Genomic DNA, 26,626 nt, shown 5'->3' with positions numbered 1-26,626 from the left:
TCCTCAGACCTCTTTCCTAATATTGGAACCATCCACCTCCCTGGACACCCAGCCTAGTTTTATGACATCACTTTTCCTTCTGGTCCTCCACAAAGACTCAAATTATAACGTGATGACTGAGGCTCAAGTACCATGAAGTTTTGCAAACATGTATTTATTGGTCCACTGTGAACCATGCAAGGCTCAGATGAAATGCTAGGGCATATTCTTTCATAAACCAGCAGGAAAATCAGAGCCTTTATCATTTTGTAAAGCTTAGAGAGGAAGTTAGAATCCTTGAGGTTAATGTGGAGATATAAAACTGTTAAACTGAGAGGAACTAAAGTCAAGCCCAGACATACACAATGAGCTAATAATATTGAGGAGGAAATAAGGTACTTTAACTGAAAGGAGAAGAAATTATGGAGCAAAGTTTTCAGTCCCACCTGAACAAAATTTTTTGGAGAAACCTTGTTGGATATGGAAAATGAAGGCTTGTATAGCGGCAGCCGAGGGGTGGGACTTAATGCTGGAATCACTCCTGTGATTCTGGCTGAGCATGCATTCCGGGGGTCCGTGCTAAGATGGTGCTGGACCCCCTTCATCTCAGGGACAAAGTCAGCAGACTGGGAAATGCGTCAGGAGTGTCATGATGTCACTTCTGGTTTCGGGACAGCCAAACTGGAAGTGACATAAAAGTTGCCTTTAAAACTGATTAAAGCAGTTTTTTGCTGACCCCAACTTGTGTCAGATGTTTTGCTTGTAGCTCTGCCCTTAAAGCATCACATTGGTGACCCCGACAGTTCAGACATCTCTGAACCCTACACAATGGCAGATGAACCAGCTTTGAGTGCTATTGCCATTAAGTTGCCAGCATTCTGGCCACACAGACCACATGTGATTCATCCAGGTGGAGGCACAATTCCACCTCCACAATATGACCAGTGAAGCTACAAAGTTTTGGCACATCATCACATCACTAGACGAGGAGTCGGCCACTAAAGTCGAATTGTTCCTGAGTGACCCTCCGATAGAAGGTCAGCATGAGGCGTTCAAGACCCACCTTCTATGAATTTTCTCCATGACTGAACTGGAAAGAGGGATATGCCTCCTCAACCTAGATAAACTCGGGGACAGGTCGCCCTCTGAGCTAATGACTGAAATGTTAGCACTAGCCGACGGACACTCCAAGTGCCTGATGTTCAAAGCTGCTTTTTTACAGTGCCTCCCCCACGATATTGCCTTGTTCCTGTCCGATGTGAATTTTTCTGACCCTCATGCGGTAGCAGCCGAGGCAGACAGACTATACTGGGTTCCCAAGACCTCGGTCCCGACAGTCCAACAGGTAGCTGCAACCAACAGAGCAACTGCCTCATTCACCTCGGCAATCGCCCACAACCCCAGACAAGCGGGGGGATCCAAAGGCCAGCAACGAGATGAGTGGTGTTTCTATGACAGAAGGTGGGGCCAGAATGCCAGCCGTTGTGTCCCATCGTGTACCTACTCGGCCGACAACCAGGGAAATGGCACCGCCAGATATCAGTAATGGCCGCAGTGGTTGGCGAACATACAGGCCTCTTCTGCACTGTCGACTGGATCTCCGGACAAAGATTTTTGATTTACACGGGAGCCAAATGCAGTATCCTGCCACCAAATGCCTTTGAACGGGGAGCATGGGCCAAGCAATTGAACCTACATTTGGCAAACAGAACGCATATACCCAGCTACGGCACCAGGTCAGGTCATTTGTTACTGGGAGACTCAGCTTACCGGTGGGAATTCACTATTGCAGCCTTGGGCCAACTGATCCTAGTGGTAGGTTTCCTGAGGGCCAATAATCTACTGGTTGATGTTTATGGCCACCAGTTAATACAAGCCTCCACTTTCCAGACATGCCCACTCTCTCCTAGTACGTGGCCAGACCTGTGCATACAAACCCTAGTTACAGACAAATTTGCTAAAGTCCTAACTGAATTTCCCAAAATTCTCACTCTGGATTTTCATTTGAACACCCTGCCACACAACGTTCAACATTATGTGATGACCAAAGGACCGCCCATCCATGCCAAGGTGAGGAGACTTCTCCAACCATCTACAACAGTGTAAAGACAAATTTAAAACCATGGAGGAACTGGGCATTATCAACAGCTCCTGATTGTCTCCCTTACATATGGTCCCTAAAACAAGTGGGGGTTGGCATCCATGTAGCAACTATGGGAGGTTGAACAGTGCGACAGTACCAGTTTGCTACCCGATTCTGCACATTCAGGATTTTACGGGAAATGGCTCTTTTCCAAAGTAGACCTCGTGAAAGGCTACCACCAAATCCCTGTACACCCAGATGATGTGCAAAAATGGCCATTGTAACCTGTTACGAGTCCAGAGGACCCCAAAACCCAGCAGCAATAGAAATTCACCAAGACAAATGGTTATTTAAACAAAAGTAGCTTTTAATCATCTTGAAACATGAAAACAGGATCAAACATTAACTTATTACTATTAACTTAACTTAACCCCCTTCTAATTCTAAGTGCACATGTATGTAATGTGTATATGCCACAGTCTAATCTCACTTCTCACTCCTCCAAGTTCACTGGTATCAGGCAATTCTTACACTGTGCACAGAATTTAACATTTATGAACTTTCACCAGGCACTTGTGCCTGTAAATGGTTACTGCTCAGGAAGGTTCTTTTTGGTTTCAGAGCGATTTGGTGCTTGTTGGACACACACAAAAATTGATTTCCTCCAATCAGCCACTTCAGTGTCTTGCCAAAGAAACTTGCCTCATCATGGGTTTTCCAAATGATAACCTCTTCTTCCAGATCACCACAGAGTTCCTCTTGTTTCCTTATTTCAGGAGAAACATTCTAGCCAACCATTTCCTCTTGTAAGGACTACAAGGGTTTTGAACTTAGAACTCACAACCCATCTTTTTTTTCTCTCTCTGTCTCTTTGTAAAGACCAACAACCACTTGCAAAGCTCCAAACATTTATCAGCACCTGGTCCGCTTATTTTCTCCTGCTTTTAAAATTCCTTCCAAAGCAGTTCCATTGACTTTTGCAAAACCACTGGTATCTCAATGCCTCACTTTCAGCAAAGCTCTTGTATTTTAAATAAGATGTGAAGTGTAAGTATCTGTTTGTGAAGTTACCTACACTAAACCCCCACAATCTATCTCTTTTTAAGACATATTTATATATAATCTAATATACCGCATCACAATCCCCATCTGGACTTTTTGAATTCCTAACCAAATTCCATTTGGTTTGAAAAATGTGACACAAACGTTCCAACTTCAAATGGATACATTATCTAGAGACCTCCCCTTCATTTTCATCTACATGGACAATCCTAGTGGCCAGCACTACAGAAGAAGAGTCCAGACAGCATCTCAGACTCTTATTCAGGAAGATCCGGGATTCTGTCTTACCATCAACTCGGCCAAGTGTGAATTCGGTAAGGATACTATTGACTTTCTCAGACACAGAGTCACATCTGCCAGAGCAGCACCATTGCCAAATAAAGTAGCAGCCATCCGGAACTTCCTAAGGCCTTCCACCATGAATGGTTTGCAAGAGTTTTTGGGCATGGTGAACTTCTACCATCGTTTTGATCCCATGGCTGCCAAGATATTATGCCCACTTTTCCTCTTCTTGACAGGCAAACAAAAGCTGTTGACTTGGATGCTCAAGGCAAAGACAGCATTCCGGGAAGCTAAGGAGGCACTAGCTAAGGCAACCATGTTAACACACCCACACATGAATGCCCCGTTGGCACTGATATCGGATGCCTCCAACAAAGCTGTAGGAGCAGTCCTGGAACAGCAAGTCAATAGCCACTGGTAGCCACTCACTTTGTTCAGTTTCCATCTACAGCCCTGTAAAACTGATTAAAGTAGTTTTTTGCTGACCACAACTTGAGACTCTTGCTTTGCTTGTAGCGCCTTCGACTGGAAACTGTTGGCACTTTATCTGTCCGTGAAACATTTCCGCCATTTCCTAGAGGGATGGCAGTTCATTGCATTTACTGACCATAAGCCCCTCATTTTTGCCCCATTGAAAATCTTGGACCCATGGATAGCAAGACAACAGTGACATCTTTTCAGAATTCACCTCCGACATTCAACATGTGTCGGGGAAAGGCAATGTCATTGCTGACCCTGGGTGATGCTGGGGATATGGACCGTCCAAAAGAGGACTTGCAAGCTTTGTCAACTGAGCTGGTTTATAGCACACTCCTGTTTGTGCCAGCTGACATTCCACCATCGCCCGCCAGTACCAACTCCACAGCATCGGATGAGCTTCTGCGCTTGCGCCAGCGACTAGGGGTGTTGGCCCCAATTCCAGCCACAAGACATGGCTCAGCACTCATGCACGTACCCATGGTCCTTAAGTCAGTGGACTTTGTGTTTTTTCACTGCCCGACACAGGGAACATAGCTGCAGCATCCCTACATCGGTCTATACAAAGTGCTGAAAAACAACAGATCCGCTCTGCTCTTGGGCATTGAGACAAACGTTAACTCGGTAAGGATACTATTGACTTTCTCAGCTGAGGGGCGGGACTTCATGCTCGAATCACTCCCGTGTTTCTGGCCGATCATGCATTCTGGGGGTCCATGCTAAGATGGCGCTGGACCCCCTTCATCTCGGGGACGAAGTCAGCAGACTGGGGAATGCGTCGGGAGAGTTGTGACGCCACTTTCGGTTTTGGGATGGCTGAACCAGAAGTGACATAAGTTGCCTGTAAAACTGATTAAAGCAGATTTTTGCTGACCACAACTTGAGTCCGATGTTTTGCTTGTAGCTCTGCCCTTAGGCTGCCACAGCTTGGATATATAACCCAGTTTATGAAAGTGAGCACATTTCAAAAAACTATCATTCGTAGGAAAGGAATCTGGCACATGCCAAGGTCATGAATGACACCTTATGAACATAAATCTTTATTTTTAAAAGGCTTTTAACAGCTTATTATGGAATTCATGGTGAACTCTCAATAAAGCACAAGATTTATAACTCTAGTACAATTTCACATTTCAGATTTTTCATACCTTGTAACAATGACTATATCATTATAAAAATTCCTTAGTTTTTCTTAGTTTACTGTCAAAGCATTCACATGTCAGTCATGCTATGGGCAGATTTCTCAGCTGTTATCAAGAGGTTAAGTGAAAGAAAAAGATATTTCCCTGAAAAGGGAACAGTAAAATCCCAACCCCAATTAACTGTACTGTCCCAATCAACAAGACCTCACACTGGTGTCATCACCACTACCACGGGCATGCAAATCAAGACCAGATGATGATTTCCTTCTTGGACATTTTGTTCTTCAGTCATTGAATTCTCAATCATGCACTTTTTTAGCACATTTGTCCTACACATAAGACAAGTCTTAGGAGTGGAAATAGGCTATTCAGCCCATCGAGTTTGATCCATCATTTAGTCGTGAGCTGATCCATTTTCCCACTCAGCCCAATGCCTGGTCTTCTCTCCGTAACCTTTGATGTCCTGGATAATCAAGAACCTATCAATCTCTGTCTTAAATATACCTAATGATTTGGCCTCCATAACTGCCTGTGGCAACAAATTCCAGAAATTTACCATCGTCTCCTCTGCATCTCTGTTCTAAGTGGACGATCTTCAATCTTAAAGTTGTGCCATCTTGTCTCCCACCATGGAAAACACCTTTCTACATCTATTCTGTCCATGCCTTTCAACATTCAAAATGTTTCATTGAGATCCCCTCCCCTCCCCACTCTATTCTCCTAAATTCCAATGAGTATGGGCCAAGAACTGTTGGAAATTCTCTGGAAATAGATATTTAGCCTTTTGGGTTTAATCTCATCTTCCCTACCTGTGATGCCCATGGTCCCAGTGAAACAAATTTTCTACTCATCCTGAGAATCATACAGTGCATCCTTCAATTTGCAACCTTGTTGGAAAGGAGCAATCAAGAGAATACTGAGCCAAGATTGGGTCCTGCTACAAACCACAGGGAATGATAATCTGCATCTGTGCAGTTATCTTTAAAAAAGCACAAAAAATACTCAGTGCCCACCATTTAAATTCTAAGAAGGCTGAGTCTCAAAGCTGGATTGTAGAAAATCCATTTGTGGCTCTTTTCAGGCAATAAGAGTTTGATTTTGAATGGGCTTTACCCTGCTTGCTTCAATTTTCAGATGAAATTCCATCCCTGGTGAAAATGAACCCAGAACTAATTCAAGAAGTGATGTAATTTCCCTGTTTAATTTTGTGTATATATCAATGACACTAACATGTAACAGGAATTTTATTTAAATAACATAATAAATTGGATCAAAACACCTTGACATGACCTGTGTTACGAATACATTGTACATCAGGGAGTTTGTCACCCTGAAAGTTGTGAATCTTGTGTGATTTTAAAGCATCACTGAAATGTTGTTTTTAGCTTTAATACGCCACTTAGTAATTTCTCTGAACTTTAATATTAAAAGTACCTGCCAGCTGGAGCACAGCAGGTGTCCATGGCCCCTCGCTTATCCTCAGTCCAATCCATCTGATCTGTGCATTGCTACATGCATAAAATAAGAAAGGAATGACACAACTTTTGGAATTAGGGCAGGGATCAGTTGTGCCAAGGCTGGGGTTCCCCCTGTAAAAGAGGGCAAACAATGCAAGATATATTCCAAATAATTAAAAATGCTGGAAATACTCCAGGCCATGCTGAATCTGTGCATCTGTAGGAAGAGAAATAGAGAACCGGTCACTCTAACACTAGCCCCCATTAACAACGTCTGCACCAAATCAGAATCTCAAGGCACACACCACCACTTTCACACCCACCCTGTGGCATTTTTTGCCATTATTGAAAGCTCGAATACATAATAGGCTAATTTTGCAATGGTGATATCAACTCATCTGCCCATTATGCATATTTACAATTTTCATGTAAAAACACAAAATACTGGAGAAACGCAGCTGGTCAAAAAGTGTCCTTTATATAGCAAAGGTAAAAATATATAACTGACGTTCTGGTTCAAGCCTGAAATGTTGGTTTTGTATTTTTACTGTTATGAGCCCAGAGGACCCATAAACACAGCAGCAATAGAAATTCACCAAGACAAATGGTTACCTAAACAAAAGTTGCTTTTAATTATCTTTAAACATGAAAACAGAATCACACTTTAATTTATCACTATTGTCTTAACAAACCTAGCTTAACCCCCTTCTAATTCTAAGTGCATGTGTATGTAATGTGTGTGTAAGTTCAGAAAAGTTCTTTGGTTCACAGTCCAATCTCACTTCACATTCCTCCAAGTTCACAGGTTGGAGGCAATTCTTATACCGTGCACAGAATTTAACATTTATAAAGTTCACCAGGCTTTGGTGCTTGAAACGTAAATGGTTACTGCTCAGGATGGTTCTTGTCAGTTTTCACAGAGAGATTTGTTGCTCTAGGACATCCACAACTCATTAACTTCCAACAGTTCAGTGTCTTGCTGATGAAACTTGCCCATTCAGGGTTCTCCAGATGATCACCTCTTTCTTTCAGGTCACCACAGAGTTCCTTTTTGATTCATTTATTCCAAGTGAAACATTAGACAGCCAGTCCTCTCCTCTTGCATAAACTACAAGGGCTTTGACCAGGCTGAACGAAGAACTCACAACACATCTTCCAAATAGGGTTTTCCACAAGCTTGCCAGCTTGTCCTGTTCCAGTCCCAGCTGCTGTTGCTGGCTATAACACTGGAGAACTGATTTTTTTCTTTCTCTCTCTCTTTCTCTCTCTCTCTCTCTCTCTCTCTCTCTATCTCTCTCTCTCTCTCTCTCTCTCTCTCTCTCTCACACACACACACACACACACACACACACACACACACACACACACATACACACAAATAGACACACACACACGTGCGCGCACGCGCGCACACACACACACAAAGCTTGTTTGACTCTCTCGACTTGCTAAACCACATGACCCTCTTAGAACAGCTCCAGACAATCTGTGGCTCTGACAAGATCTTTCATCTGTTGCCTTTTTGTAAACAATAATCCATTAGTGAAGTCTTTTTGGCACTCTCCAAAGCTCTTGCAAAGGCCGTGGGGCCGATATGTCTAGCATTAGCTGAGTTCCAGTATTTGAAATAAGATCTGTTTTAAAGTGTTTGTATGTGACCTACTCTAACAAACCTTTCCCAATTTATCTTCCAAAATTATATCTATATACTCTGTCACATTACCTTTGCTATATGAAGGATACTGCTTGACCTGCTGAATTTCTCCAGCATTTTGTGTTTTTACTTCTATCAGGAAGTGATTCATTTGATTTGCATTTGCAAAAATGCTTTTGATATACTTTCTTCATTCTTGTCAAAAAAACAAACAATTCCAGGCTTTTTAAAAATCTTTTACTTGATTTTGGAAGTGACATGTTAATTGCCTTTCTCTCATTAGAAGAGAATGCATTGTCTATCCATTAAGCTAAAAGAATAAAAGACCTGCTCAGTATCAGTGACTTTTTTTTAACAACCAAGGCAAGGTGTGAGAGTCAAAATTCCAGACAGCCATTCCCTAAATGCCTGAAAATCCTTTGCTTAATTAAAATGTCACAATCATTTCATATCAACAAAATATAATCAAACAGACTTTAAAAAGAGGTACAATCTGCATCTAGTCTCCCAGATATAAAGGTGACCAGGATAAAAACATTAACCAACCTTGATAGTTACAGAAAGTAGATGAGACATAAGCTAAATCTGAGAGTCAAAATACAACAGGCACAGAAAGTTTGCAAGTTTCAACATGTTGCAGGATTTTGAATAAATTCATTTATTGTCGTTTGAGAGTATAAAATGGCAACTCTGAAAATAAAAATATATAGCCTACGACTCATATTTTTATTTCCAAATGACGTTGAAACATCTTTCCTAGTTCATTAGAGCTTGGAAAAAAAAGAACTACATTTTCAAAACTCTCTCTCATTTCATCATTTCATACTATGTACCAATTGCCTTTCATTTACCTCGCCTCAGGGTATTCATGTGGAGATGCATCACCTAAAACATAATTTGGCAATTAAATATGCCCATGTGGAGTTTGTGTGAAAGAAATATATCTGTGCATCTAATGCAGGTAGCCAATGCTTTAGGAAAATGAATCATTCCCTTTAAACCAACAGCAACTTTTTGTGTTATTGGGCTTGAGGCATTGGCTGTCAGCAATGTTTAAAGAGAATCCCTTATGATCTACTTATTAATTAATTGCAACGTTTGTTGATTCTGTACTGATTCAGAGAGCTCCCTGGTGAATGTTTCGGGTATTCAGAAATATTTTGATGGAGAATTTTATTTGCAGTCTTTCAATTCCCAAGATGATATTTTGCATTCACAAACATGGAAATAGAAGAAAAGGGACTTTGAAAGAAAATTATAATCCAATTATTTTAAATTCAGATAAAATTTTAAAATTTTCTCTGTATAATTTCTTAAAACCAATGTATGGAGGCATAATATTTGACTTATAGCAGTTAATTGACACTGGAAAGCAAAAAGGAGCTACACATGAGGGATTGAAACAAGATGAGAGCCTATGGTATTATTGGGAAGGTACCAACATAGATAGAAGATGGGCTGACTGGCAGAAGACAAAGAGTGGAAATAAAGGGGTTTTATTCTGGCTAGTGGCTGGATCACTAGAGTTCTTCAGGGGTCAGGGTTGAGTCTGTTATTTTTCATAGTGTATGTTAATGATCTGAATGATGGCATTTATGGCTTTGTGGCCAATTTTGCAGATGGTACAAAGATGGGTGGAGGGGCCTATACTGTTGAGGAAACAGGGACTCAGCAGTGGGGTTTGTAGAAGTTGGTAAAATGAGGAAAGAAGTGGCATCACTGGTAGTTTATTGTGTTACATCACTGACCAACACCAATAGAAATTCACCAAGACAGTGTTAATTTTAAAACAATATATTTATTACTAACTATTAATAATAAAACAGCAAAACTAAATTAAACCCCAACTATGCGCGAGTATGTATGTGTGTAATATGTGTGGCCACCGCCAGTGGGCTGATATCGCCTCCAACCGTGCATCTTGGCGGCTCACAGTTCGGCGGGCAGCAACCTCCTTTGAAGAAGACCGCAGACCCCACCTCACTGACAAAAGACAAAGGAGGAAAAACCCAACACCCAACCCCAACCAACCAATTTCCCTTGCAACCGCTGCAACCGTGCCTGCCTGTCCCGCATCGAACTTGTCAGTCACCAACGAGCCTGCAGCAGACGTGGACATACCCCTCCATAAATCTTCGTCTGCGAAGCCAAGCCAAAGAAAGAAAGAAAGAATACCCAAACCATTATAGCTTGATCACAATTCTAGAAAGTCAATTCAAAGTTGTTCAGTCTTAGAAATCTTGTGTTGAAATTCAGACTTTTAAACTGTTGTACAGATAGTAATCACAAAGGAGGTGAGAGAGAGAGAGAGAGAGAGAGAGAGAGAGAGAGACTGTGTGATCAGACAGCCAAAAAACTTACAAATCCTTATTGAGTTTCTTCCAGAGAAATGTCCTTTCATATGAATGATTGTCACAACTCCCCTCTTCCTTGCGTTGGGAAAATGAAATGTGACTTCCACAATGCTTTCAAAACCCAAGCATAGCTCAAATGAAATGACCATCAGAATGATCAGGAATGGTCCTGTTTCCTTTGCCCAGATAAGGGCCAATCAAAATGACCATAACAATGATCACGGTGGTTCAATCTTTCCCCTGACAAGGAGAAACAGCAGAAATGTCTATTTCACACAAAGTCACTTCACTTCTGTCTGTTCATCAAAATGGCTTGCTGATCAATACTGAAAACTGAAAAAAAATCCACACAAATACTGGAGAAACTCAGCAGGTCAAACAGTAGCTTTATGTAGCAAAGGTAAAGATACATCACCAATGTTTCGGCTTGAGCCCTTCATCAAGGTGTGGGGGAACATGAAAGATGTCCGAACAAAAGGGGGAAGGGGGGTGGTGAGGGTGGGAGATGATAGGTTGGGGGGGCAGGGAGGACCGCAGGAAAGGGGAGGAGTCTAGGCTAGGTGGAGAGAGAAAGGAAATGGGAAAAGGAATAATTAGTTAAGGTGGGGTGGGGGGGAAGGCAAGCTGATTAGTGGAATGCAGGGAATTCAGTGTTCATGCCCTGAGATTGGAGAGTGCCCAGACAAAAAATGAGGTGTTCTTCCTCCAATCTGTGGGTGGTCGGGGTGGGAATAGTGTGAAAGGCCATGGACAGACATGTGAATTTGAGAGTATGACTCAGAATTGAAATGGTTGGCTATGGGGAGTTTGCTTTTCTTGCGGATGGAGGGGAGGTGCTGGGTGAAGCAAACTCCTAATCTGCGACTAGCCTCTCTGATGTTGAGAAGGCCACGGAGGGTGCACCGGATACAGTAAATGAGTTTTTTGGAGGTACAGGTCAAGTGTTGCTTCACCTGAAAGGTCCATTTGGAATCTTGGACCGTAGTGAGAGAAGAGGTGTGGGTGCAGGTATTACATCTCCTACGACCACAGTGGAAGGTGCTGGGGGGAGGCAATGGGTGGGGAGAGAAGAGTGCACAAGGGAGTCACGGAGGGAGTGGTCACTACAAAAGGCTGAGTGGGGAGGAGAAGGAAAAATGTGTCTGGTGATGGGGTCTTGTAGTAAGGACTGGAAATTCTGGTGGATAATGTGTTGGATGTGGAGGCTGTTGGGGTGGTAGGTGAAGACAAGGAGGATTCTGTGCTTATTGTTTTGAGGGGCAGGAGGGTCTAGGCCAGATGAGCAGGGAATGGAGGAGATGCAGGTGAGGGCAAAATTAATAGTGGTAGAGGGGAAGCCACATTTATGGAAGGCAGATATTTCAGAGGCTCTGAATTGGAAGACCTCATCTTGGGAGCAGATGCGGCAGAGATGGAGAAACTGAGAGAAGGGGATGAAGTCCTTGCAGGCAACAGGATGTGAGGACATGTAGTCTAGGTAGTTGTGGGAGTTAGAGGGTTTGTAATGAAGAGTTTGTTTCCTGAGATGGAGACAGAGGGATCCAGAAAAGGGAGAGTGTGATCAGAGAGGGACCAGGTGAGTTTTAGGTCAGGGTGGATATTGGCCATGAAATTGATGAAATTGACGAGCAGAGGTAGTGCACAGTCATTTTTTTACCCACTGAAGTAATGTTTCAATGGCTTCCAATCACAAGTCTACTCCATCATCAAAACTTGACTTTCTGCTACAGAACTCTTATCTGAGAGTCCCTCAGCTCATCTGGAGCTTAATACTTCAGCAAACCCATTGTTTAATTTAGACATAACTATTCCTGTGTGATCTCATTTTCTATCCTCCATGAAGTTGAGCAAGTCGAAAACTTCAAAATTCACACAAATTGCATTCACTCATCATCATCATCTCAGTTTGTGTACTCGTCTTTTTCAAAATTTTCCCCTGCATCACCTTTCCATATCTTTGCATCTTCTACTAATATCACAACATTTCAAAAGCCCTGAATTCTTCATTTTGATCATATTCTGCATTGTAATTAAAATTGATGATCATTTTCTCCTCTGTCTATGTGGTGCGCTATTGGACAGAAGCAAACACACAAAACATAAAGTCTGTTCAACAGGCTTTATTCGACATAAACTTCCACAGAGCTAGCTGTGAGGAGTGCTGTTGCAAGCTCTGAGAGTGTCTTTAAAGGGTCGGCTCTGGCTTATATCCCAGAGGGTGATTGACAGCCCACTGTGTGGGGCTTGGTCCATTCAGGTCGGCTGATCGACAGCCAACCAAGTGTTGTCTTGTCTCCGTGCTCTTCTGCATGTACAGAGGTTGCTCCCTGCAGTAGGCCAGTGGTGTACCCCCACCATCTATAGACACATTAGTTGAAAGCTCTGCAATATCTCCCTGGATCTTATTGGCACTCTCTTCTTCATAGCAATTCTTAAAGCCCATCTAAAACTAACTTAAATATTTGTTTGATGATACGGAGTGAAAAACCTATCAACTTTTCACTGCATCCATGATCGATAAACATAATATATTATAATTGTCATTGAAGTAGAAAAAATTAAACAACAAAAGTATTTACTTAGGATTTTCTTTGTTAATATTCATGTAACAAGATGGAAGGTACCTTGAGAAAGAATGTGAAGTGGTGCTATGGCGGCACTACAACTCCCAGAAGGCGTCGAGCCGGCCATGTGGCGTCAGTGAGTGATGACATCAGCGTGTGTCAAGCGCGTGATTCTGTCTTTTAAAAGGTTGCGCATGTGATGAAGAATAATTCTGTTTGATTCACTCTAAAAACACCTTGTGTGATTATTTCATCATGTCCACTGTGATTCCAGTGGCTACAATTGGTGACCCTGACAAGCCAAAAAGGTATTTTTGGACAAACATGGACTCTGCAGCCTTTGCCATGAAGCTTCCACCTTTCTGAACAGCTGAGCCTGAACTGTGGTTCCAACAGGCTGAAGCACAATTTCACCTTCACAAAATCGAATTGGACACCACTTGTTATTACGATCTGGACCAGGCCATTGCTAAGAAGGTCGGTGACTTCCTACAGGATCTACCACATACCAGGAAATATGAAGCTTTAAAAGCACTTTTATTATGTGTATATGGTATGTCCTGTAGGGAAAAGGCAGCCAAACTATTACATTTCGATGGGTTGGAAGTCCGCTCCCCTTCAGAACTAATGGATGAAATGTTGTTCCTGGCAGCTGGCGAAAGTCCCAATATGTTATTCAAGCAGCTCTTTTTAGAGTGAATGCCAGATGATATTAGGCTCCTGTTATCCAAGTGTTCATTTGAAGACCCAAGGGCTGTAGTGGCAGAGGCAGACGTTCTATGGCTGGTTAAAAAGCACAGCAAGGAAAGACAAGTCTGCACAACCAACCCCTCTGATATTGACTCCGTGTCACACTCTAGTGGTCTGAGCACATCACTCCCTGAAAGCAGGAAATGCCCCAAGACAAACAAGCACCCCATGGACACCTTGTCTTGGTGTTATTACCACAGGAGTTGGGGAGTAAATGCCCACAAGTGCCTTCCATCCTGCTTGTTTGTGGGAAAAGCCCGGGCCAAACCCCAATAAGGGCTGCAGTGGTTGGCGAGAAACCTTCAAGCCTATTTTATGTATGGGACCAGTTATCCCAGCAAAAATTTCTGGTAGACATAGGTTCAGAAGTTAGTGTATTTCCACCCACTGGTTTTGACACACACCATCCTACCCCAAACCTGCAACTATGAGCAGTTAACAGTTCCAACGTTCTGATCTTTGGCACCAGGAAGATGAATGTCAAGTTTGAGAATCATCTCTACACTTGGCCATTTATTATAGCAACAGTATCCCAACCTTTGCTTAGTGCAGATTTTCTTCAGGCTCGTTCATTCCTCGTCGACTTAAAAGGGTGTCGGCTAATAGATGGGACTACTTTTCAGACTGTTCCTCTCGCAGACGCCTATACCCCTGCTCTGTGCCTTCAAACATTAAGTATGCCAATAGATTAATTCTCCAAGCTGTTGGAAGATTTCCCTGAGATTACTACTCCTCAGTTTTCAGCCTCCACTGCAAAGCACTGTGTTACTCTTAGCATTTGTACCAAGGGCCCTCCTATCTATGCTAAACCGTGCCGCTTGCCCCCAGAGAAGTTGTGCTTAGTTAAGGAAGAGTTTGCCAAGATGGAGGAACTAGGCATAATTTGTAGATCTGACTGTCCCTGGGCATCTACATTACCTATGGTCCCAAAACACAATGGATCTTGGCAATCTTGTGGAGATTACAGGTGGCTTAATGATGCCACCATCCCAGATCATTATCCAATACCTCATTTTCAGGACTTAACAGCTAATTTGCATGGAGCAAAGATCTTTTCCAAAATTGATTTGGTGTGTGGCTATCACCAAGTATCAGTAGAGCCAGAAGACATTCCAAAATCAGCAATAATTACCTAGTTTGAGTTGTTTGAATTTTCACGAATGACATTTGAATTAAAGAATGCCACTCAATCATTTCAACGGGTGATGGATGCTTTAGCATGTGGTATGACCAATGTCTTCCTTTACCTCGACGACATTTTAGTGGCCAGTGGGACTAAGGAAGAACGTTTGGAACATCTTTGTACACTTTTTATTCATTTTCAAAAGTTTGGACTGACCATCAATCTGGATAAATGTGCTTTTGGACAGATTGATTTCTTGGGGGATAGGATTACTCAGGAAGGTGTGACTCTGCTGCCATCCAAAGTTGAGGCCATTACCAAATACTCAAGACCTGCTATGGTTAAAAGGCTGCAGAAATTCTTGGGAATAGTACATTTTTACCATTGGTTTCTTCCAGGAGCAGCTCATATCATGAAGCCTCTTTTCGATTTACTGTCCGGAAATGCTAGAAGCATCCATTGGACTGAAGAGGAAAACAATGCCTTCTTGAAGATGAGAGATTTTCCGACTCATGCCACTGTGCTCAGCTACCCAGTTTTAAATTCAGTCACTGCCCTTTCTACAGACGCATCCAGTATGGTTGTAGGAGGTGCACTTCATCACTATGTTAACGGGCAATGGAAACCATTAGTATTCTTCAGCCGCCATCTTCATGAAGCTGAGAAGAAATACAGTGCTTTTAATAAGGAGCTTTTGGCCATTTACTTGTCTATTTGACATTTCCTTTAATTTTTGGAGGCCAGAGATTTTACTATGTACACCAACCAAAATCGCTTAATATTTGCATTTTCCAAGGTCACATAACCCTGGCCAGCTCGACAACAATGGCAATTATCATTCATTACAGAATTCTCCACAAAAAGACAATGTAGTAGCTGATGCACTTTCTCATTCTGCTTCTTTTGAGGTTTCATCTGTAGATCAGGATATTGACTACACAGCTTTGGCCGCGGCCCAAGAAAATGACCATGAGATGAATGCTTATCAGACTGCAATCACAAACCTTCAATTGAGTTTGGAGTTCATGGCAAACTACTCCTCTGCGATACATCAACCAGGAAACTCATGCCCAGTAGTTCCAGCATCATGGAAATGTTGAGTATTTAACTCAGTATATGGTCTCTCACATCCATCGGTTAGATCGACAATTCGTATGGTTTGGACAGATTTGTGTGGAACGGTCTTAAAAAAGACAAATAGTGATGTCCTGCATTGCCTGCCAGAAAGCAAAAGTTCAGCAGCCCTTCCCAGCAGTTACTCGGCATTTTGCTCATGTCCACATGGGCATCGTTGGTCTGCTTCCTGTTTCAAGGTGATACATTTTCTTTTTACAGTAATAGACAGGTTTACGCAGTGGTCCGAGGTCGTGCCTATGGTAGATGCTACTGCAGACACTAGTGCTCAGGTGTTCCTCAGTTCCTGGGTGTCTTGATTTGGTTTACCGGCAGATGTTACTCCGGATAGAGGACCACAATTTACTTCCTCGCTATGGACAGCCTTGTCTCGCTTGCTCTGTACAACAATTCATGATATGAATACCAATCATCTCCAGACCAATGGAATGGTGGAAAGATTTCATCAACATTTCAAGTCAACTTTCATGGCTCGGTTAGAGGGCCCGAACTGGGCAGATGAGCTCCCCTAGGTATTACTGATGATTAGAACCACTCCAAAGCTTCATCTGCGGAGCTCATGTGCGGCTCATCATTGGTGGTCCCAGGGGAGTTCATCCCCTACCATTGCACCTCCAGTGATGATCCCAAGGAACCATTGAGCAGGCTAAGGGAGACCGTAGGAAAACACTCTTCTTTTGTGCTTAATACCTCAAAAACTGCGAATATGTCTTGGTCCGAAGGGGATCACATGGTTAACCTTTACAGACACCCAATGAAAGACCTTATAGGATACTCAGACAAATAGGTTGACCTGTATTTGACATTGGAGAGAAGCCACAGTCTTTCACTATTGACAGGCTTAAACCCCAGATCATGTGACGTCTTTCCTCACTGCAGAAACCAACAACCTAAAAGACAGACAAACCTTTCTGCTGGTTCTAAAATGGGTGGGATGGGGATGGGGTATGTGTAGTGGCGCTATGGTGGCACTACAACTCCTAGGAGGCATCGAACCAGCCATGTGATATCAGCGCGTGTCAAGTGTGTGATTCTGGCTTTTAAAAGGTTGCATGGGTGATGAAGCGTAAATCCGTTTGATTCACTCTTGAAACGCTTTGTGTGGTTGTTTCGTCATGTCCACAGCAATTCCAGTGGCCACAAATGCACAATTTCGCATTTAGTAACTGCCAGTTAACAGTCAATTTATTGAAAGCAATAACAATACTTTAAAAAACGCTTCCTTCATGAACTGAAGAAGATTCAGCCAGCATTCAAGTCAAGTCATCTTTATTTATCATTCTTACCATGCTCAGACAGTAAAGGTGAGATAGCATTTCTCCAGGACCACGGAGTATATTTACATATATCTTTCTTTCTTTGGCTTGGCTTTGCGGACGAAGATTTATGGAGGGGTAACGTCCACGTCAGCTGCAGGCTCGTTTGGGACTGACAAGTCCGATGCGGGACAGGCAGACACGGTTGCAGCGGTTGCAAGGGAAAATTGGTTGGTTGGTGTTGGGTTTTTCCTCCTTTGTCTTTTGTCAGTGAGGTGGACTCTGTGGTCTTCTTCAAAGGAGGTTGCTGCCCGCCGAACTGTGAGGCGCTAAGATGCACGGTTTGAGGTCCTCTACCGGCATCAGCTACGGCTCCTAGAATGCTTCCACCAGCGTTGTCTCCGCTTCATCCTCAACATTCATTGGAGCGACTTCATCTCCAACATCGAAGTACTCGAGATGGCAGAGGCCGACAGCATCGAATCCACGCTGCTGAAGATCAAACTGTGCTGGGTAGGTCACGACTCCAGAATGGAGGACCATCGCCTTCCCAAGATCGTGTTATATGGTGAGCTCTTCACTGGCCACAAATTTGCATATATATAAGTTAGTTAAACACATAAAAATTATATATTAAGATATACATTGTAAGAGTCCCTGATACCAAGATACACTATGCATATATGTTCCGGGAATTCAAGAGTCTGATGGCCTAGGGGCCATCTAGACATAAGGATTCTAGTGCTGCAATATCTCCTACCAGATGGCAGAAGGGTGAACTGTTTACATGAGGAATTTGTGGAGTCTTTCACGATGCTTATTGCCTTTCACCTGTATTGAGTGTTGTAGATGTCGCTCATGATAGGAAGAAAACCCCCAATGGTCTTTCCTGCTGGCTTCACTATCCTCTGCAGAGTCTTGCAGTCTGAGGAGGTACAGCTACCAAACCAGGCGGTGATGCATTTGCACAGGATGCTCTCAATACATCCTTTATAGAATGTACTGAGGATGGGGATGAGAGATGAACTTTCCTCAGCTTTTGCAGGAAGTAGAGGCACTGCAGGGCTTTTTTGGGTATGGAACTGGTATTAAGGGACCAGGTGAGGTTCTCCACAAAGTGCACCCAAGGAACTTGATGCTCTTGACAACCTCAACAGTGGAGCCATCAATGCTCAGTGAAGCGAGGTCCTCCTGGGCCCTCCTGAAGTTGACAACCATCTCTTTTGGTTTTTTTAAATGTTCAGATACAAATTGTTGACTCTGCACCAGTCTGTTAGTGACTGCACCTCCTCTCTGTACACTGACTCATCATTTTTACTAACCAGGCCCACCACGGTCATTTTGTCAGCAAACTTGATGATGTGATTTGAGCTGCGTTTAGCTGCACATTTATGAATGAACAACAGTGGACTAAGTAAACAGCCCTGAGAGCCCCCCATGCTCAGTGTGATTGTCTTGTAGGTGGACACTCTGATCTGATTGCCTGAGGTTTCCCCAACAGAAAGTCAAGAATCTAATTGCAGAAGGTGGTATTTAGACCCAGTAGGTTCAATTTCCTTATCAGGTACTGAGGTATGTTTGAGTTGAATGCCAAAGTGAAGTCAATAAACAGCAGTCGAACATATGACTCCTTGTTTTTCAGCTTGGTGAGGGCTAGATGGAGGGCTGTGCAATGGGATCATCTGTGGAGCGGTTGGGTCTGAATCCAAACTGCAGGGGTTCTAGTGTTGGGGGCAGATGGAGCTTGATGTGCCTCATGACGAGCCTCTCAATGAATTTCATGATAATAGACACGAGTGTGACAGGGCGGTAGTCATTGAGGCAGGGCACTGATGACTTCTTCGGCATGGCAACAATAGTGGGAGCTTTGAGGCACGTTGGGGCCATGGCACTTCTCAGGGAGAAGTTAAAGATGTCAGTAAGAACATCTGCTCGCTGAGCTGCAGATCCCCTTAACACTCTGCCAGGCACGTTATCAGGCCCAGCACCTTTCCATGGGTTGACCTTGCCTAGCTCACCCCTCACGTCAGTCACTGCAAAACACAGCGCCTGATCGTTTGGAGGAAGGGTGGTCTTCTTTGCCGCAGCATCGTTTATCACCTCAAGTTATTCAGTTCATCCGGGAGGGAGGCATTGTGATAGTACAGATTCTATCACCAATGTGTATATGTACATATGTACGGATGGAAGTGTAGGATGACTGTGATTGGCTGAGAGTGTACTGGCAGTTCTTAAAGGATTGCTCCTAGCCAGACCAGGTCATTCTGGACTGGTCGACCTACTTGTGATGTGCTCCAGTCTTTTAGTTAATAAAAGCCTTGGTTTAGATCAACAAGTCTTTGGTTCTTTTGATGCACATTACAGGCATCACCAGCACAGATGTGGTCTCAGGGTTCATATTAATCTAAGTATCGCACCAACATTAACTTAATTTGCATTATCTTCATTTAAAATGTCAAATCGCACAATTTTTCATCCAAAACAAGTTTTTAAAAATTGAGGATGTCAGATAAACTAAACATTAAAACAAAAGGTTGTGGAAATTCTCACAGGATAGGACATATCTGTGGAGAACAGGGTTAATGTTTCTGATGAATACTTCTCGAAATGAAACATTAACTGAAAGGTTTTTTCCACAGATGGTTTCCTAAATGCTGAGCTTTGTTTTCATCTAATTTTTGATGCTTTGGTGGAGGAGCTTTACCTTCTCAATAGTAGATTCAAGAACCAGAAACTATCACACTCAACCTAAATGTTTTTTTTCACTTCTAGTGATAAAGACAACAATTTAATTCACTTCAAAAAATCAAATTTCCTTATTTTCCTCACCGTACATTATTTGCACAGCCACTTTGCTCTTCACATTACTACGCATGGCTACTGACAAATCTTCTAGATGTTAACTGCATCAACAAAAACATTTCTGAAAGTTTCAAAGGTGCTTTATTTGACTTTTTGTGACATTTACCTTTCAGAAGTTAAATAGAAAAGGAACAATTTACAGTCCATTGGGTTCAGCCATTTTTACTCCCTGCCTGGAGAGGTAAGTTAAGCATGTTGAGAGTGGAATCATTTCCACTGCAGTTACCATAAGTGATGCATGGCACCAGTAACAATGGGCCAACTGTCAGAACCAATGCATGTTGTCATTATGGCCTGAATTTGTTGTGTTCTGCCATAAGAAAAAGCTCATAGAAAGAGCTGCCAAGTGAACAATTCTTGCACAGATGTATCAGTACCAATCTTTCTAGATGAGCTATACGGAATTTTTCTCTATCATTTGCGATCTGCTCTTGGATCATGAACAAGTTTACACAGGAACCTTACACAGGAACTGTGAACTCATTCATTTCAATTGATATTTTATGGTTGTTTTGGAAATAAAGGCAAGTTATATCTTTTAAATCTCTGTTTCTATGGTTTTCATGTGGAAATATTTTCTAAACAAGTTTCAAATGTTTTCAATTTTTTTATATTTTAACATAAACTTTTAATTAATTTAATTTTCACTATTTTTGAATGCTTCTGAGTGTCTAGGATGTTAGGAAGTATTGATCAATCTTGTCATTTTTGCCAAATGAAAGAGCTGGGAGCAGAGCTTTGCTATCTGTCAAAGGCACCCTCAACTGTTTGATAGGCAGGGTTTGTTCTGGCCCACCCACATGACCCAGTGAAGTCATTTGAGAAACTAATGCTGCTCAAGACCTCGCTGCCTGATTCCTGAATGCTCTCTGCCAACAAGTTCTTCAGTTAAGTGTGGGAGAACAGCATGCCACAATGGCAAGCTTGGGGAGTCAGCTATGCAGCAGAAGCAATAGTGGTTGAAAAGGATTTGACCGAGCTTTGTTTGGAAGATCTTAACAAATGCAGTTTTCCAGCATTTCAAACTTGCAAAATGGAAATTCCCGAACAGTTTTCAGCAGAATCAGAAATCCTTAAGCAAGTAACTTAGATTTTGAAATAGTTTCCAAACTCCAGATCTTAAAACTACTTTTTTCCCAATCTTTATTTGATAAAACTATTGAAAGTAACTTAGAAATAAAACATTAAATGCACAAAATTCTTGAAAGAAAACACAGTGACTCCAGATTCAGACAGCGACTGTTCCTCTTCAACGTGAAAATCAGGGGTTGTTTAACACTAGAATTCTCTTTTTGTTTAGTAGTTTAAGCTGATTGCTTCATCACCACATCATAAAATGTTACAATCCTCTCAGCAAATTATTTGGTGATATAAGAAGTTTGGAAGCCAATCAAATACCTTATTACCCTATAGGAACACAGCCACCTAATGGGTATATCATAATGAAATCTTTTAGTCTCACACACACACACACACACACACACACACACACACACACACACACACACACACACACACACACACACACACACACACACACACACACACACACACACACACACACACACACACAAAACATTTTATGGTCTAGATTAGATTCTACATCATCGACTATACCTATCCTCATTGATTTACGAAGGAAGACCCTGGAGGTGAATTAACGAAAGTATCTACAGTCGATACAAAAAGTGACAAAGTTACTACCTGAGGTCATTTTCCCCATTATTAACGTTTAAACTAGAAAATTACTCTGGTGCCGTGGACATGCATTCCAACATGCTCGTTTATTCATTTTGGCTGTATTATTAAAGCCTATACAAATTGAGAATTGCCCATTAGCACAATGTGAGAAATTGTGGATAAATGCTTATCACTTTGGATGGCAAGGTGCTGCAGCAGTTTGGGCTGGTGCCTCTCACTCGAGGAACCCAGCTTTATGTCTGTTACGTGGACTTTGTTTGTTTTCCTTGTGACCACGTTGGGTTCCACAGATGCTCCAGTTTCCTCCCAGATATGCTTGTAGATAACCAGTAAATGGTTACTCTGAGAGTAGATAAGTGGCAGAATGAATTTGAGGGAGAGTAAGTTATAGCGGTATTGAATATGGGGAAGGAGATGGGGGAGGAGACTGAGAGCCTGTATGAGCAATGGACCGAATGACCTCAGTTTGTAACAAACAAGTTGTTATTCAAAATGTCAAATTAAAGATGCTGGATTTGAAAAGTATTTTTATTTCAGATTTTCAGACAGATCCAGCAGCCAGCCCAAATTGCAACAATTAATTTACCACTAACATTATCATCTGAGGTGAATATCTCATTGATTTCCCAACCATCTCAACATTTATGTTAGCCTGACTGCAAGAGGCAGGGTCTAGATCAGAGTCTCAGGGAATGTTACAGAGGAGGAAGTATTTGTGATATACAAGTGTGGGCCAGAATCCCAACTCTCTGTGTCTATTCAGTTCAGTTTAGAGCAGGGGTTCTCAACCTTTTTCTTTCCACGTCTTTCAGTAATCCCTATACCATTGGTGCTCTGTGATTAGTAAGGGATTGTTTAAGGTGGTATGTGAGTGGGAAGGGAAGGTTGAGACTCATTGCTCTAGACCCAATTGTTTGCTAAAATATTGTCATTGGTCCATTTCCTTTGGAGTTATGAAACCGTGCACATAACAAGTCAATTAGGTACAATTAAAACAGTGGTTTTCAATCCTTTCACATACCACTTTAAGCAATCCCTTACTAATCACAGAGCACCTAATGGCATAGGGAATACTTAAAGTGGTATGTGAGTGGATAGAAAAAGGTTGAGAATCACTGGAAGGGATTAAGTGGGGGAAAGCAGAGTGCAGTATCTGTGGATGGTAGAATGACTTGAATTCAAACAAAATTGAAAAGCAAACAGAAAGTTGAAGTCCAGACTCTTGATATAAAGCTAGAGCTCAGCATTTATAGGGAAGCTGACCCATTATCTTCAAATGTTGATATGTGGATAAAGAGTTAGAATGAATACAAAAATGAGAGTTTATTGTCATTACACAAGTAAAATATATTGATGCAACGAAAGACCTACTTGCTGCAGCTTTCCAGTTGCGTAAAACACATAAATATAATTAACACATTAGACACTATGAACAGAGGAAAAAAAAGGATGATAAATGTAAAAGGAAAATAAAATAAATAATAATAATAAATATTCACAGTTGGCCAGTACTGCAGAGAGATCTTTGATGGTGTTATGGTTCAATTGATATGGCGAGGATTAACAGCTGATAGCTATTGGAAAACAACTGTTCTCAAATGTAGAGATGACATGGCCAGGTCGAAAGGGATGGAGTAGGAAAAATAATCTATTTGTGGAAATGTTCTGTCTCTAGGCATATAGATTGAATGAAACTTAATGATAACAGTTCCATTGTGCTGCGAAAAGGACCAATGCTATCATGTACCATGTCAACTGTGCAAAGGCTGTAAAGAAGTCAAAAAGAGAATGTACCACAGTCATCAAGAATGTCATTTGTCCAGGAAAGGCTCAACGAGGTAAAAGAGGAATGAGACAAGATTTTATTCAATGGCAGAGAAGTGCAAGACTCCAAATAGACTCTACCTGTTTCTTGTTTTTGTACAACTTCTATGATCCTGATTGTCTGATTTCACCAATAATGATTTTCCTTAATTGAAACATCGGTACTTAATGATGCTCTAGAAAAGCCATACATTCTCATATTATAATATATTATTATGCACTCCATGTAATTCTTGGAACATACGTAGTAAAAAAGCTCTAATAGGCTGAAACAAAGATAATTGGAAAAATATCTTAGAACAGGTAAGATCATTAGAATCCTGACTGATTAATACCATTTCAGGGGTGAGAATTGCAACTGAAATGAAGAACATACTTTTCAAAACTATTTTTAACAGCCTGTGATTATTAATTTTGCAATTAATAATTGGAGGATTATAATCATGTGATTATGTGGCAAAATATATTACATATTTAAATGAGACTAAAATAACTGACACTCTGAGATCGAATATTGCATCCTGGTAACATTAATGTAATCATGAAACCAAACCTCAGAATATTGATTAAAATTTGTCATAACGTGTATTTATATGGAAATAAACAGAAAGTGTCTCAGTGCATTGGTATTCTGCAAATGCTTTTGTTCAGTACACAAATAAACGTATCAAACAACTTTTGACTAGATTCCAGTTGCCTTTTCTATCTTGTTGGTTTGGGTATTGCTTGTGTAAAGATATGATGCATGCATGTTTTTTACAGTTTTAAGACAGTTAATGATGTGTGAAGGGGCAGAAAATGGATGAATCTATTTTCATTTTATTTATAAAATAAAATAATCTTCTTGTCATGCACGATGCTTTCAATGTCGATGTTTTTCACAAATACGAAAACCCCTCGATCTCTGTATTTTGTAGTTTCTGTTGAATAGTGTCATGTGACAGCAAAATCATTAATATTTTCATTTGTCGACTTTAAAGCTCAATTTCATTATTGAATAATGAAACAGTTATAGCAATAATTAGAGTAATAAGATGATGTTATTTTATATGCATTTGTGGAAAGGGTAAATACTTGTTTTTTTTATAGTTGCACTTATGACAACAAAGCAAGTTATTTGGGTTTTATTGTTTACATTGACAATTATTGAGTAATATTAATCACAATATCAATTATTATCACTTTAACTGGAAAAATGTTATGTTGTGTCAGAAATTGCCAAAATTACTCACCTAAAAAAAAACATAAAATACTTTTATAATCGAACACTACAGCAACAGCATCAGGCCATCTATGCCAACCTATTATTCTGCCTGGTCCCAATGGACCTGCACCTGGACCCAATGAACCTGCACCTGGACCATTTCCATCCAATCCATGTGCCTGTCCAATTTTTTTTTAAATGTCAAAATTGAACCTGCATTCACCAATTCAGCTGGCATTCCATACTCCCACCTCTCTTTGCATGAAGAAGTTTCCCCTAATGATCCCTTTAATCTTTAATCTTTTCCTCTTTCACCTTAACCCACGTCCTCTGGTTTTTATCTCAATGGAAAAAAAGCCTGCTTGCATTTACTCTATGTGTACCTTTCATAATTTTGTATACTTCCATAATAGTGCGTTATTATATCTTCAGATGATGGAAGCAATCTATTTTTTTTAAACTGACCCAGTTGCAGGAGCATTTGAATTATTTGAGTTTTATATCCTTTATTTCTATAAACGCTTACCACAGACTTGCTGTACTGCACCATAAAAGTGAAGATTTTCTAATAATGGGTGATAGTCTTTCATGACTAATGTGCCTGATAGTCTAGTTCCTGAAACGCTCGTCACTGCTCCATTAGAATGAGTGACATTTGATTCTATGAGCCAGTCACAATAGAGCCACCTTACTGCTGCGCTGCCAACATGTAGATGGCAATGTCAGCAGTGGTGAATGACATTCAGAAATATGCTATTTCCTGTCTTAAATTGTGTTTAATCTTTCATCCTAAACTGCACACATATGTGGCTTTAAGTAGGCTATCACAACAAGTACCCCGTAATGCTATAGCACGTGGAGAATGACAGAAGGTAAATTGCTTGTCAGGAAGCCTGTATTTCAATTCGAACCATATTCCTTCAGCTCTGCAAACATCTTCCAATGAAACCTCTTTTGAACAGCTGCTTTCATTGCTAACTATTTTTGATTTAAATGTCAATAAAGCTCCAAGCCCTTTCAGGTTTTTGGCAGGGTTTTGTACAGACTGTACTTGTTTCTCTATGCTTGCTGGCAGGTTGAGTTCTATTTACCTAATCCTAGGAGCATGCCCTGTAATAATTATCATCTCAAGAGACTATTTACAGTGATAGAAAATGCTGATCAGGACAATAGGATGCTGAATTTCATTTCTGGATTACCGTGACAGGTGACTGCTGGAGTAAATACAAATCCCTCTGGAGGATTCAAGCAGTTTGTAGCAGACCAACAGCTGTGAAAATGTTATCTTCTGAAGCTCATAAAAAGCCAGAATGTCTAAAATGCCGAGGTATTTAGCTTGCACTTAAACAAAAGAAGGTATGTTTCCCTTTTTCGATTAACCAGAGCAAGTTCAGCAAACCATCAATTGCTTGATGAAGCTTGAAGGTGTTCAACCCTGCCGATTAATTTTTCTTCTTGAACCTGAATTTACAAACAATAACCATCAGAAACAGTGTGGAAATGGCAGGTTAGACTGAATAGATATTAAAAAAAAGATAGGGTGACATTTTAGGACCAATATTTTTTCCAGAAATTGATGCAGACTTACAGTAGAATTTTGCTACCGTCACATCAACTTAACTGGAGATTATAATCTCTGCAGAGTAAAACTAATTGCTGCATGATCCTTAGTTTATATTAAACATTACAGAGGCAGATTTAAACTTTGTTCCAGCAGT

The 26,626-nt window shown here is 41.3% G+C and overlaps 1 long non-coding RNA gene across 1 annotated transcript in view; it reads left to right on the top strand.

The window, feature by feature from the left end:
* Window positions 1-23,860, top strand: part of LOC138755428 (uncharacterized) — a 51,873-nt gene extending 28,013 nt beyond the window's left edge. The window contains exons 3-4 of the long non-coding RNA XR_011352279.1: window positions 20,293-20,360; window positions 23,556-23,860. This is a non-coding gene — a long non-coding RNA (uncharacterized lncRNA). The remainder of the gene's footprint in view (window positions 1-20,292; window positions 20,361-23,555) is intronic.
* Window positions 23,861-26,626: the final 2,766 nt, after the last annotated feature.

This window comes from Narcine bancroftii, chromosome 2 (assembly GCF_036971445.1).
Source record: "Narcine bancroftii isolate sNarBan1 chromosome 2, sNarBan1.hap1, whole genome shotgun sequence".
NCBI classification, from domain to species: Eukaryota; Metazoa; Chordata; class Chondrichthyes; order Torpediniformes; family Narcinidae; genus Narcine; species Narcine bancroftii.
Note: the sequence above shows the minus strand (reverse complement) of the source record. Positions and strands in the feature narration are given on the sequence as shown.